The sequence below is a fragment of the Littorina saxatilis genome, linkage group LG5 (genome assembly GCF_037325665.1).
Source record: "Littorina saxatilis isolate snail1 linkage group LG5, US_GU_Lsax_2.0, whole genome shotgun sequence".
Lineage (NCBI taxonomy): Eukaryota > Metazoa > Mollusca > Gastropoda > Littorinimorpha > Littorinidae > Littorina > Littorina saxatilis.
This window is the reverse complement of record NC_090249.1, coordinates 44,224,017-44,236,667: the sequence shown is the minus strand read 5'-3', so window position 1 is coordinate 44,236,667 and position 12,651 is coordinate 44,224,017. Positions and strand designations below refer to the sequence as shown.

The following is a 12,651-nucleotide window of genomic DNA, read 5'->3' as shown; positions in this document are numbered from 1 at the left end:
TGAAACCACTTCAGCTTAACCTCTTGTATTTTCCTTGTTACAGAAAAAACTTTGGGCCATACAATATCTTTGTCTATTAAACGTTCCCAGCTTTTAGTGGGGCTCCTATGTTGCAAAATCATTCAAATCATGCAACAAACACCAAATTAAGCAAATATGAAGAGTTTTATGTGCTTAACAAAACCTGATACAGAGCCATCGCGAAAAATAAAAAATGGGTAGTTTTTAAACAATTTTTCAAAATGGCCGCCAGTGTAAACGGTTGGGTATGTTAGGCATATTTCACTTCATGTGATTAACAGCAAATTTGGCGTAAATGGACATTTGCTTTTGCTTAACAAAACCTGATACAGAGCCACCGTGAAAAAATTAAGAAATCAGTAGTTTTTTTACAATTTTCAAAATGGCCGCCAATAAAAGGGTATTTAGGCATTTTTGATGCTACAAGACATTCTCTTGCAATAGAAACTAACACAAACACATTTTTAAACAAAACAATACATGTATTGTTGGTGCAGAGAATGATTGGACGGTGTGGGTGGCAGGGTTGAAGAATTTGTGGATTACCTAAACTGTGCAAAAATAAATATATTGCACCAATTTTCATACCAAAACGGAAACATTCATTCCTGTGCTGTTATATTCAATGTATGCTATTGAGGGCACTCAACTTGGCTAACTGGAACACTTTTAAGATAAAAGGTGGCCTTTACATGGATTATTTGACCGCCGCCCAAATAAGGGTACCCCAAAATAAAACTGATAAAAATGTAATGTATCAACTCAAAAGTCGACTAAAATTCATAATCGCTGTATTTCGAAAACGTTGTTTGTTCTCATGTGTTTACACAACTAGCACATTCCGGCAAGTGTCTATACTCAAAAGAAACTTTGGCAGTACTTGAAACAACCATCTGTCATATATACATGCGAAGTCAAAAATATGTGGGATGTAAGTCAACAAACCTGTGGCAGTTTTTAAAATATTATTTCGTGAAGATTTGAAAGTGTACTCAAACGGTTGAACTACGCCTCGTGCGTAGACACACATTCCTGAAAGTTTCAACGCAACCCACTTGGTCATTGCTAAAATACATGGATTTTAGTTGACTTGGGTATCCCTCAAATTTGACACATAAACATCTCATCCGTGAGATCGACACATACATCAGTAGGTACAATGGCACAACACTAGAAATATGCAAGATGGCGAAATAAAACAACCTGTTCTGGATGGATAATCAAGTTGACTTTCTCTTCGTATACAACAGTGACCCAGTTGTGCCTCAGGAATTGTCGTCGGCTTTTTAAAAGGTACCCGAAGTTTTTGTCACATCTCTTTGTCACGTCAAGGGTATCCTTATTTTGACGGCGTAAATGATGATGTTAAAAAAAAAATGTGCCAGATAGCGAAGATGCGAGCCTTTAATGGCATAGACAGTTTGAATAAAATGACACAGGAATAAAAGTTTGAGTTGGGGTATGAAAATGGGTGCAATAATATTTTTGCACAGTTTAGATGCTGACAGTTTTCACAGGCATGCAAGCACATTTGCAGAGAGCTGTGCTCTGCAGTCCTTCTTAGCAGCATTTGCAGCGTTTTGTTGTACAGCTCTTCTTGCAGGCACACCTCATGAGTTCTCGGCACACGCTGGATACCTCTTGAAAGCTCGTCCAGAATGACTCCCACTTTCCAGCCTTGAACTGCCAGCCCACAGAGTTTGGAAGTCTAATAGGTAGATGGCTCTTCTCAATCTCATGTCCTGCAGCAGCACCTCACTTGTAAGGGGATTATGGTCAATTTGGCAGCTCTTTTTACTGAAGAGGTACCGTCTAGCACTGTTTACACCCAGTACGTTGCTGGTTTTGTCCTACAAATGTACACCAAAAAGCTCTTGTGCTGCCCTGTCAGTGGTACTCAGCTTACAAAGAGGAGCAGACAACCTGAAGAAAGTTTGAGTGACGTCTTCAAATGCTTGCCATACTTCCCAAGCCTTCTGATTCCCCAATACCATTGAAGAACGACATAGTGTCACAGCCTGTAAGGCTATGCAAAATGGGCAGACAGGGTGACTTCTCTTGGCCAATGGCTTTGGCAATGTGGTGATACACTTCACGAGCAGAAAAAAACGCAACACAGCTGGAATGAGAAGCAGACTGTCTGGCCTCCTCTACATCCATGGTGCAGGAAATCAGCCTGTGGTACCCTTCACACAAAAGATGAAAAGTGACATTTTTATTTGAATGTATTTGAATAATGTTTACTATCTCAGAGAGTCGGTCAAAGCCGGGTTAGCAAGTCTTCACACAACAGACCAAAATGAAAGAAAATTATATTTCATGAATTCGTATAATTCTTACTGTTTCAGGTTAAAAAACAAACAAACACAGTTTCCAGTGACCCAACTGATTCTGGAATCTTTCTGACCGCTACATTTATTCGCTTCAAACAGTCGCTAACAGAATGTTGACCATAGTGAGGGTTCGTACGTTAAACCCATCAAATTCACAGAGGTCGCTTACAAATGATGTGCAAACATGTTCCAATTAATACAAATAAAAAAAATCTTACTGTTAAGATGTATTAGGTAACAAACCTTGATACAGTAGTACTAGTGAAATCGGCTCTCTTCTGTGGCACCGGAATAAATGCAGAACGCTTGTTCCCAGGAACCGGCATGTGGTATAACTCTTGTATATATCCTGTAAAAATAAAATTCACACCAATGCACGGTCAACTTAAAATAAGCAAAAGGATGAGAAACAAGCAACAAACCAAAATTGTAAAACTCAAAGAGCGGTACCTCTTCATTTTTCAAAACCACTTATCTCATTTGATTAGCATACACTGTATGCTTTTGTCTGTTACCTACCGTCTTTGAAAGTTTGATCACAACACTGTAAAGACATGGGGAGTGGAGTGTTTTTATCTCCAGCTGGTCATCCTACTATCTGGCCTACCCTCACTCAGTTTTTGACTCTACCCCTCCCCACCTTATGGAAGTCCTTAACGTAGGCAGGACTAATCATTTATCATACCATGAACAATCTCTTTCTCCTCGCCTTTTATTCAAAGTTCGTTTAATCTGTTTAAAATCACCAGCGTGGCGATCATGATTTCCTTACTTGTAATCAACAGATAGATCTAGATCTATCAGCATCACAATCCAGCTTGATGAGCTATTGCAAGATTACTCTGCATTTCAGCGCTTCACCCGATGAATAACAGACCCCAGGGGAGAATTAAACAGTAAAATGATGTGACATTGGTGAATGGATGCGTATTCTTGAAAACTTACCTTCCGAAACGTTGTTTTCGCTCAAATCAAAACACGCAATGTTGCGGAGGCCGCCATCTTGAATTTTCATGCTGCGGATATATAACATTCTAAAAACGATCAAATTAAATACCAGAACACAAAAATACCCATAAGAGTATTTATGTCATGCATGTGTTATCAGCAGACAACTTCTGGTGCATGGTAAACCATTGAATTTTACATTTGCTGAGTTGGGAATATTTACTGCTGAGCGCTTTTGGTACGAATTTCGTCTGCTGTAAATGCAGCCTTTTATTCCCTATCAAAGACAAAAAAAACGATTTCTGAAGTGGCTCTGTATCTGAAATCCCTTAAATAATTATAAGGAACAATACCACAAAGTATGATGTTTGTTGCAAGATGTGAATGATTTATGAGTGCGTCTGCAACATACGAGCCCCACTATTTTACATGCATTGGGCAAGACAGGATTCCCAATTAGTGTTTTATAAAACGTTTTTGCACCTTTTTGAGCCATAAGTATGGCTGTGTAAGCTTTGGATAGTGTAGCGCAAGCACAGTCTTCCAGAATAATGTTTGTCTTGCGTAGAACAGATTTTACTGAACTAATACAGCCATAAAAATCTAGCATGGAAACATGAGCATCCACTTTTTCATTTATCTCTTGAAGAGACAAAAATTCCCCATTCTCATGTACAATATCTTTTACAAAATATATAGAGAATACTACATGGCTTGCTGTGTCGTACCAGATTTACACGAGTTGTTTTTTTAAATATTGAACTGCGAGCGAAAGCGAGCGGTTCACTATTTGAAAAAGCAACGAGTGTAAATCTGGTACGAAACAGCAAGCCATGTAGTATTCTGTTTATCCTACATACTGTACTTACGTGTATTTTACTGAAAATGTCCTGCATTCGGGGCAGCTAAATTGAAGACGCTTGTTTTGGAACCTCGATCTCTTTTAAAGCCTCGTGCAATCTATTACGTCAAAGCAAAGAAACGTCACTCTGAAAGTGTGGCGTGACGTGTTAGTTCAAAAAATTCATCGAGGTTAATTAGCGAGCGCAATTTTTTTGTCTATAATGACGTTTGTCTCGGTGACTTTGGCATCATGAGCAGTGGAAAAACAGGTCCCTGCCAGACTTGCTTGACATGACCTCATTTACATGATACACACACGTGTGATTTGAACGATTATTATCTCACGGGTGTCTCTCTCACGTATGTAGGATAAATACCATTATATGACCAGTCCTTAAAGTGGAAAGGTGATTGACCAACCTTGAATTTGTTATTATAAAATAATGGTTCCATCAAAAACTCTGCTGGAGTATCAATATCAGTCTTGTCATAAAATTCTGTTGTTGCTTTGAACACATCTGTCCAGAATGGATTAACCTTTGCTGGATGCCGCTTTTGACTACACACTCACGACGATGCGGGTTTGTCTGAACCCATACATTTGAAAGAGGGTTTTTACCGTTTATTTCTCTAACGACGATGCGGGTTTGTCTGAACCCATACATTTGAAAGAGGGTTTTTACCGTTTATTTCTCTAACGACGGGGTGGGTTCAGGGAAACCCACAGCGCTACTTCAGTGGGTGCATCGAGTTTCTCCCTTCACCGACTTCTTGCAGGGGAGGGAGAGGGGGAGGGAGAGCGGGAGGGAGAGACTGAGAGAGACTGAGAGACTAAGAAAGAGAGAGAGAGAGAGAGAGAGAGACTAAGAAAGAGAGAGAGAGAGAGAGAGAGACTAAGAAAGAGAGAGAGAGACTAAGAAAGAGAGAGAGAGACTAAGAAAAAGAGAGAGAGACTAAGAAAGAGAGAGAGAGAGAGAGACTAAGAAAGAGAGAGACTAAGAAAGAGAGAGAGAGAGAGACTAAGAAAGAGAGAGAGAGACTAAGAAAGAGAGAGAGAGACTAAGAAAGAGAGAGAGAGACTAAGAAAGAGAGAGAGAGACTAAGAAAGAGAGAGAGAGAGACTAAGAAAGAGAGAGAGAGAGAGACTAAGAAAGAGAGAGAGGGAGACTAAGAAAGAGAGAGAGAGACTAAGAAAGAGAGAGAGAGAGACTAAGAAAGAGAGAGAGAGACTAAGAAAGAGAGAGAGAGAGACAAAGAAAGAGAGAGAGAGAGACTAAGAAAGAGAGAGAGAGACTAAGAAAGATAGAGAGAGAGACTAAGAAAGAGAGAGAGGGAGACTAAGAAAGAGAGAGAGACTAAGAAAGAGAGAGAGAGAGACTAAGAAAGAGAGAGAGAGAGAGAGACTAAGAAAGAGAGAGAGAGAGAGACTAAGAAAGAGAGAGAGAGAGAGAGACTAAGAAAGAGAGAGAGAGAGAGACTAAGAAAGAGAGAGAGAGAGAGAGAGAGAGAGAGAGAGAGAGAGAGAGAGAGAGAGAGAGAGAGAGAGAGAGAGAGAGAGAGAGAGACTAAGAAAGAGAGAACTCGAACTCGAACTCGAAAACTTTATTACCGAGGGATGAGAGAGAGAGAGAGAGAGAGAGAGAGAGAGAGAGAGAGAGAGAGAGAGAGAGAGACTAAGAAAGAGAGAGAGAGACTAAGAAAGAGAGAGAGAGAGAGACTAAGAAAGAGAGAGAGAGAGAGACTAAGAAAGAGAGAGTGAGAGACTAAGAAAGAGAGAGAGAGACTAAGAAAGAGAGACAGAGAGAGAGATGATAATTAGTTTTAACGTCCTCTTAGAACCAATTGGCCTATCTTGGGACAGGTAGTGTTGATATGCTTTATGGGGGGACAGGACACTGGACAGACATGCAAACAGAGAACACATATCCCAATAAACATGCCAGAACTGGGCCACTGCTGGCGTTTTGATGGCAATGCCAGTTGCCAGAACTACTGCCATCAAAGGCCCACCTATGGCCCAATGCTGGCATATTACCCGTATGCACATTGGCAAATTGATGGGCCATCACTGGCAAGCCAGCACTTTGCCAGCAAAAACCCATCATTTATTTGCTGGCTTTTTGATGGCTTGCCATCATTTTTCCAGCAATTTGCCAGCAATTTGCCAGCAAAAACCCATCATTTATTTGCTGGCTTTTTGATGGCTTGCCATCATTTTGCCAGAATTTTGCCAGAATTTTGCCAGCAAAAACCCATCATTTATTTGATGGCTTTTTGATGGCTTGCCATCATTTTGCCATCATTTTGCCAGAATTTTGCCAGCAAAAACCCATCATTTATTTGATGGCTTATTGATGGCTTGCCATCAAAAACCCAGCATTTTGCCAGCATTTCGCCAGCATTTTGCCAGCATTTTGCAGGTTTTTAGTTCCATATAAAAAAAAACTTTTTTCCATATATTTTCCGTTAATGGCCCTTTACCTGCTGAAATTACCGGGCCAGTTGTGGCCCGGCAAAATGCCATATTTCTGTCTTTACCATTGCCAGCAAAATGCCAATAAGTTGCAGGAAATATACCAATACCACTGATTCGGATAGAATGACGGCTCTATTCATGTACTCGATCTGCACAGTCTTGTTAGCCCATAGATGGTTGTTAGAAGTCTATAAATATGCTTTGTTTTGTCATTTTTTACTGTGAATGTAATAACAATAACAAAACACAGCACATCAATGGACTTTTCAACCCATGCTGGCGGCAAGACGTGCGCAAATAAAGCAAAGGGCAATGCTGTCAAGCTGTACATTAGCAATATGCATATGCGTAATTATCAAATTCATCAGTAAAATGCAATTGAAATGCTAATCACATTTGTCGTGTAACTTATCTGGCAAGTAAAGGCAGTGGTTTTGACAGAATATCGTCATCAACGCAGTTATAGCGGGCACAACAACAATACAGTAATATATATTAAAAACAAAACAAATGTAAAGCTTCCAAACAGCAACGACTCATTACCGAAACATTACAGAAACGTACGCTTTGTTTTCAGTTGCTCACTGTTTTATTTTATTTGTACAGCGTTCTAAATTTCACACTCGAGACATGATGACCAAAGGCAGGAATGTTTCTTGTTCACTTCCCAGTAAACCTCCGTAGGATTGTCTTGATTCTGTCATTTCTCTGTTCGCATCCGCAACGTTGAGATAACGCTTCTTTTCTTTGTCCTGACGTCGTAGCCTACGGTAAGCCATTGAAACTCTCAAGTCCTCCTGCCGTTCACCTCTTGAAACATGAAAGCAAACGAGTTTTGTTGGTTTTAATTCATTATTCCATATCACACACACACACACACACACACACACACACACACACACACACACACACACACACACACACACACACACACACACACACACACACACACACACACACACACACACAACCAAACAACCAAACAAACGCAAGCATACACGCAGGCATGCAAGCAAACAGCACACGCACGCACGCACGCGCGCGCGCTCACACACACACACGCGCACACACACACGCGCACACACACACACACACACACACACACACACACACACACACACACACATACACACACAGAGGCATTCTCACAGAGAGGACGACTTCTTGTAATCTATCATATTTTCTGAACTGACTAAAATGCCAAGCAGAAGTAAGGGGTCAACAGGAATATGTATTTTGATCTAACCTGCGAAGCTTACGTTGTCTCGGACAGCTCTCTTGCGTTTCTCTCAGGACCTGAGACCCAGGCGAGCTGCATCTTATCCAGTTGGGCAGTCAGACACTTGCACAAATCTTTGTCCTGGAGTGAATAGACACATAGGCCTACTCAATGTCAACATTCACAAGATGCAATTTGTTTGGTTACAAGTAAGCTTATGGTAATGCCTATGGTGCTTTTCTTTTGACAGAGACAAAACAAACTCAATCACACAAAGAAAGGAAAAAGGCACACACACACACACACACACACACACACACACACACACACACACACACACACACACAACCGCGCGCGCGGGCGCACACACACACACACACACACACACACAACCGCGCGCGCGGGCGCACACACACACACACACACACACACACACACACACACACACACACACACACACACACACGCGCGTGCGCGCGCAGATTCTTTCTTACAGAGAGGACGACTTCTTAAAGTCTATTATATTTTGCGAACTGACTCAAACGTCCAGCAGAAGAAAGTTGAAAAAAAGACCGACAACGGAGGAAAAGAACAAGAAGATACTAGATCTAACGCCGTTGCGACGACCTGCTCACACAACTGTTTGTGAAACTCACCACGCTTGCTTCTAGCCGGAGGAGATCGGACGCGTACTGAAATCGAAGAAGGTGCTTTGGAAATTCCTTGAAGTTGAATGCAAAACAAATAACCGGACATCTGCAGAACCACCGCGGGCCGGATTTAGTTGACAATGCGTCATCATCACGAGTGACGTCAAGATATTTCGACATTTGTTTGTACATTACGTCACTCCAAGTGAGAAAGTCATACCGCTGTGCTGTCGCAGATCTTCTTGCCAGCAATTATCCAGCATTGGCCCACTGCTGGCGTGCCAGCAAAAACCCACCTATAATTGCCAGCAAATCGCCACCTATGGCCCAATGCTGGCAAACAAGCACTGGGCCACCAATGGCGTGCCAACAGTGGGCCAATTAAGGCATTTTACTGGCCGACAATATTACTGGAATGCCAGAGATGGGCCAGTGATGGCAAGCCATAACTGGGCCTTTGTTGGCAAACCATAATTGGCCCAGTGTTGGTTTTTTTATGGCCAGCTTTACCAAACTTGCCAGCAAAAAGCCAGCAGTGGCCCAGTTCTGGCATGTTTATTGGGTATGACGTGTTATAGATCTGGAAGTCTGTTGCTGCGATATTTCAAAATGGGGATGGAAGTAAAGATTTTGTTGGGGTTGTTGCCATAGTGTACGCGAAATATAGTTGAAGTGGAGCGGTTTTGTAGGCTTATTTGCTTTTTATTTATGTAAAATATTTTTTAGACTTTTGGATAATGCCAAAATAATGTAATAAAGAACTGGCTGAATAAGTAAATAAATACGTAACTAGAAACATAAAAATAATTATTAGCCAAATAAGAATATTAAATATAACTTGCTAAAATAATATATCAGAATGGGGAACTTAAGTTCAGGTAGGAGGGCGGTGTATGTGATTTAGCCTTGTTTGAATAGAGCTATGTGATAGGTGTTGTAGGCGCTTTGGTTGTTGGGCGTGCGGGGGGGGGGGGGGGGGTCGGTGGGAGAGAGGGTTGAGGGGGGGGAAGGAGGAGAGGGGATGAAGTTTTCAAAACAGATGTCCTATTTCAGCCTTATGTATTGAGAGACACAGGGTGTATGCTGGCTTCCATTGAAGCGTGCAATGTTTATCTAAAAACTCATGGGGTTTCAGTTTGTGTTCGTTGACAAGGGTGTGTAGGTTGCGGAAATCTTGTTGGAGTGATTGGCAGCGGTCAAAGAGGTGTAAAAAAGATATTAGCTTTCCACATTCACAGAGACGGGGAAAGAACTTGTGAGCGCATCCATCCGTGCGAATTCTGCGAAGTATTTTAAGGAGGGGGGTGGGGAGTGTAGGCCTGTTTTGTTTTGTTTGTCGGGGCAGAATAAGCCAACCATGGGCATCGCCTTCTGTTTTTAATTCTGTTTCCCAGTGACGCCAGGCAACTTTGGCCATTTTGTGTTTTGCTTCCGTCTTTGTTAATTTGAGGTCATGAAATTCTGCTTGATCTGTGACAGATTCTTTTGCTGCTCTGTCAGCCATATCATTGCCTCTGATCCCCGTGTGTGAGGGGATGTACATAAGGGTCAATTCTGTTCCAGAGGCAATGATCTGGTGACAGAGGAACAGTATTTCCGTCTGAAGCTCTTCCCGGTTTCTGGAACCATTTTGGAGAGCAGTCAGAGCTGATTTTGAGTCGGAGAGGATCACGACTCTTGTTGGGGGTTGAGGGAGGTCATTGATATAGTGGCATGCTCTTAAGATGGCGTACATTTCTGCAGTGAAAATGGACACATCCTGGTTGAGTTTGAATTTTTTAGTTATTTTGAGGTCAGGGATGACAAAAGCACAGCCGGCTTGGCCATCATTTTGTTTTGAGCCGTCAGTAAATATGTGTAGGTGATCTTTGTAACTGTTTGAGATTATTTCTCTTACTATTGATGAGACAAGCACAGGGTTATCTTTCTTTGTTATACCCAGATCATGATCAGGGATGATAAGAGAGAGAGACTAAGAGAGACAGACAGAGAGAGAGACTAAGAGAGAGAGACAGAGAGAGAGAGAGACAGAGAGAGAGACAGAGAGAGAGAGAGAGAGACAGAGAGAGAGAGAGAGACAGAGAGAGAGAGACAGAGAGAGAGACAGAGAGAGAGAGAGAGAGACAGAGACAGACAGTCAGATAGACAGACAGTCAGATAGACGGATAGACAGATAGACGGATAGACAGATAGACGGATAGACAGATAGACAGACAGACAGACAGAGCAACTGACAACAGACATACAGACAGAGAGATACGGACAGACAGACAGAGAGACAGACAGTCTCTTGGAGACAAACAGGCAGACAGACACTGTTCCGCCGCTTTGGTAATTATGGGTGTAGCAGAACCCGCGCCGTCGGCAGAGGGATAGTTACAATCACTACTACTCTTTAAAAGTATGGGTTTGTGTGAACCCGCGCCATCGGTAGTGTTTATGTAAATTATCATAATCAATTAATTTTAATGTTTTGTCATGTACACACTAAAAATTTGCAGACAGAGAGCAAATTAGGTGTGTGAGAGATACTTAAAATTTCAAAACGATACCTTTAATGGTTCCAGAGTTACAATGATTTTAGTGTGTCTCTGGGTTCACCTGTACCCAGGAAGCACGGCAAAGGTTAACATGTTGATTATTTTTTAACAACAATGTTGGACCATATTTTTCAAGTAAGCATATTTCAGGGCAAGTAACTTGCAAAATTTGCTTCCATTTTGGGTTTTGACAGTCTGATAGTACTTTTTTCATCCAGATGAGTTTCAATGATTTGATGTATGTTTCTATATGAGGAACATTAATGCCTCCATTTTGAATTGTTTGAACTGCCACCGTTCTTTTGACCTTGTCGTTTTTATTATCCCAAACAAACTGGAAGCATTTTTTTTGCAATTGTTGTATAGAGCATGTATTGTTAGGTGGATTTGGTAGTAAAATCCATAAATATACAAGTTTTGATAGTATTTGCAGTGTCCTATTTGGTGCTGGTGGGCAAAGCTGCTGATCAGGGACGTATAATGTGCCACTCACACTTCTCCCCCCCCCCCCCAATCACCCCCCCCCCCCCCCAAAAAAAAAAAAAACCACCATCACCACCCTGTTGATTCAGGACCGCCAGAATAGAGAGCGAAAATCTTGGTTTAAAAGTCTAAAAATCTCGCTTTGAAACAAAAATGCAGGTAAATTCACGGACATTGTAAAAATAGAAAATCTGAGAAGCCGGTAAGAGGGGGGGGGGTGGGGGGGGGGGCTAAAATACTACCAAATTTCGGGGGGAGGGGGGGGTCTAGAGGGAGACATCGTGAAGGGGAAAGCTGGGGTGTAAGGGTTGTTGAAAGGAAGGTTCCACGGTACAGCACTGGTTACTTTTTGATGGCCGCAGGAGCGGTCATCTATTGCAATGCATTCGGAGAGGTGACATGTCTCGTTTTGTTACCGTTCTCACGAGATCAGTAACAGGTTCTCTCTCTCTCTCTCTCTCTCTCTCTCTCTCTCTCTCTCTCTCTCTCTCTCTCTCTCTCTCTCTCTCTCTCTCTCTCTCTCTCTCTCTCTGTATGTATGTCTTTGTCTGTGTCTCCCTCTGAGTCTCTCCGCTTCTGTCTTTCTATGTCTGTCTCTGTCTATGTGTGTGTGTGTGTCTCTCGCTCTCGCTCTCGCTCTCTCTCTCTCTCATCCGACTCCTGGCACACAGGTCAAAGCAGAGGTTAACTTGAGTGCACGTGTACCAAGCAGGAGGGGGGTGATTCGGGTCAGAAGTGGGGTAAAGCACTTTGGTCTTCAGTCTTTGGGTTATAGCTTTTATTGGAGAAGATGCCAACATGAAATTGCACTATGCTCTACTATTTGTTGTCCTTGTCTATCGGACACGAAGAAGGGAAGCTACAATCGCCCAAGGCCATATATACTCTTTGTTTCCTGAGCCTGGACCATTGAGACGGTTACCTCATAGATCTGTTCATTCTTCAGTTTGTCGGTGTCAAAAGTTCTACCCCCATTCCACACAACCGTTGTTTGTCCCGTTCGCGTACCAACCAAGGAATGCTGCCACAACAATGGAACGCTGTGCAAACGGCCGTTTTTTGGCATCTTTTAGCAGCGTCTGACCATTGTGGCAGCCGTCCTTGGTCGGTAAGGGAACGGGACCTAGAACGAATGTGT

General features: G+C 42.2%; 1 long non-coding RNA gene across 1 annotated transcript; it reads right to left on the bottom strand.

The window, feature by feature from the left end:
- Window positions 1–6,073: 6,073 nt before the first annotated feature.
- LOC138967224 (uncharacterized) lies at window positions 6,074–9,054 on the bottom strand. The gene is made up of 3 exons (XR_011455879.1): window positions 8,497–9,054; window positions 7,868–7,981; window positions 6,074–7,431 (listed from the first exon to the last, which is right to left on the bottom strand). It is a non-coding gene; the product is annotated as an uncharacterized lncRNA (long non-coding RNA).
- Window positions 9,055–12,651: the final 3,597 nt, after the last annotated feature.